Here is a 2,971-nt window from a genome sequence, read left to right as displayed (position 1 = left end):
AAAAAAAAAAAAAGAGAAAAAAACACCTTTATAACCTTTATTGGATGTCTGTGAGGTTCATAACACACACACTTCCTCTGTCTTCTCCTTTGACCAAACTTGGTGTTGTAAACACCCACACATATGCACACACAAAAAAATAAAACCATGCACCAATATTTCTTCTAAGTAGACCCTATAACTCTGACTCATAACAACCCTGTATAGGATATTCTAAGACACAAATCTTTATGGGAGCAAAAACTCTTTCTACTCCAAATTGGCTGGTGGATTGGGACTGCTGACTTTGCGCTTAGCAGAGCAATGCATAACGCATTGCAAAATCAAAGCTTCCAATTATTTGTTGTTTTGTTGTTAAGTACTGCCAATATATACCTTTCACTTATATGAGTCAGGGTGACACAATGGTTCTGTACTCAGCTGCTAATAGAAAGGTTCAAAGTTGTGGCAGTTTGTTTCCATAAATATGCCAACCTTAGAAACCCTATGAGTCAATTCTATTCTTTCCTATAGGATAAATATCCATCAGAATTTTCTGAAAAGCAACAGGAATGCATGTGAAAGCAAGTTTTAAATTTTATGAATTTTCATTTCATGGGTTTGTAAACTCACTTTGGTAATCCCAATTTTCACTAAGTGAACTTTAAATGAGATTTTATTGTAATAATTACCTTCTGTTATCCAAGCATACCTTATCATCCAACCAGCTAAAAGCAAACTTTTCTTATTCATGGCAGATAGCAGACAAAACTATCAAAAAAGCTATCAAAACACTTCTTTTGGACCCCTGTTCTTTCACTTCCTTGTTTTTTCTTTGTAGCTTCCTTAAGTGTTCTGAGATTCAATCTGTTATACTGATATTCAAATAACTTTGTTGTTGTTGTTGTTGTTATGTGCCGTGGAGTCGATTCCGACTCATAGCAACCCTACACAGGGTTTCCGAGGCTGTAAACCTTTACAGGAGCAGACCGCATCATCTTTCTCCCGCGGAACGCTCGTAGTTTCGAACTGCTGACCTTGCGGCTCACAGCCCAATCCGTAACCACTACTCCAAATAACTTTAGCCTGCTGTAATAATGCAGGCATAGAGTGCAAATCAGGAACACAAGAACACTGCTTTTGAAATAATCTTTTATAGCTTTCTCACTAGTGCTGTAGTCAAAGCAATTTTGAGTAGCAACAATGAATGTAATGAATGACTTTACAACAAATAAAAATTATTTGTAGCAAATAAGAATGTAAGCCGTATGTAAAGCTTAAGGAGCCCATGTGGATCAGTGGTGAACCACTCCACTACTTAAATTCGAAGATTGGTCAGTAGAATTTATTAACTATCCCTCAGAAGAAAGATTTGGCAGTCTCTTTCCCTAATGACTGTTGTTGTTAAGTGCCTTGAGTCATTTTCTACTCATAGTGAGACTGTATAGAGGTACCAAGGTTGTGGCTTGTGGTTTTGAACTCCAATCTTATGGATCGCAGTCCTGTGATTACCTAGAGTGTAATGTCTGTCATTGTTGTTGTTGTTAAGTGCCACTGAGTTGCTTTCAACCAACAGTGACCCAGTATAGGGTCTCTATGGCTCACCAAGAAACAGCTGGTGAGCTTGAACCACCAAACTTGCAGTTCAAGCTGCTATTGCAGTCCAGTGCACTAATCCACAGTGCCACAAAAGGACTCCTACAGTGTAATGACTACAACCTCAGAAATCATATGAGTCAATTCTACTCTATTTTGTAGGGTCTCTATGAGCTAGCTACCACTCGTCTGCCAGTTTGTCATAATGTGGTGGCTTGTGAGTTGCTGTGATTCTGGAAGCTATGCCCCTGGTATTTTAAATACCAGCAGGGTCACCCATGATGTACAGGTTTCAGATGAGCTTTGAGACGAGACAGACTAGGAAGAAGGAGTGACGAACTACTTCTGAATATTTAGTCACTGAAAACCTTATGAATAGCAGAGAAACACTGTCATATATAGTGCCGGAAAATGAGCCCCTCAGGTTGGAAGGCACTCAAAATGCGACTGGGGAAGAGCTGCCTCCTCAAAGTAGAGTTGACCGTGATGCCGCGAATGGAGTAAAGCCTGTGGAAGAAAAACCTGTGGGATCTTCATCTGCTGATGACGCACAACTCAAAATTGAAGAGAAACATCTGTAAACATCCATTAATAATTAAAAATTGCAACATGAAATGTATGATATGAGAATCTAGGAAAATTAGAAACTGTCAAAAAGCAAATGGAATGCATAAACATCAATATCTTAGGGATTAGTGACCTGAAATGGACTGGTATAGGCCATTTTGAATCTGAAAACCACATGGTTTACTATGCCAGGAAAGAGAAATTGAAGAGGAATGGTGCTGTCAAAAAGAACATATAGAGATCAGTCATGGGGCACAATGCTGTCTGCGATAAGATAATATCCATACACATACAGGGAAGACCAGTTAATACCACTATTATTCAAATGTATACACCAACCACTAAAGCCAGTGAGGATGAAATTGAACAATTCTAAGAAACTCTTCAATCTGAAATTGATCAAATATGCAATCAAGATGTATTGATCATTAGTGGTGATGGGAATACAAAGGTTGGGTGCAGAGAGGAAGGATCAGTGGTTGGAAAATATGCCTGTAGTGATAGAAACGATGCTGGCAATCGAATGATAGAATTCTGTAAAATCAGTGATTTATTCATTTCAAATACCTATCTATAGACAGCAAAAGAGACAATATGGACCTCTCCAGATGGAATACATAGAAATAAAATTGTCTACATCTGCAGAAAGAGACGATGGAAAAGCTTCATTTCATCAGTCAAAACAAGGCCAGGGACAGATTGTGGAATAGACCATCAATTGCTCATATGCAAATTCAAACTAAAGCTGAAGAAAATGAAAACAAGTCCATGAGAGCCAAAATATGACCTTGAATATATCCCACCTGAATTTAGAGATCATCTGAAGAAC

Source organism: Chrysochloris asiatica, unplaced genomic scaffold (genome assembly GCF_000296735.1).
Source record: "Chrysochloris asiatica unplaced genomic scaffold, ChrAsi1.0 scaffold00112, whole genome shotgun sequence".
Classification (NCBI taxonomy): domain Eukaryota; kingdom Metazoa; phylum Chordata; class Mammalia; order Afrosoricida; family Chrysochloridae; genus Chrysochloris; species Chrysochloris asiatica.
This window is presented reverse-complemented; position numbering follows the sequence as displayed.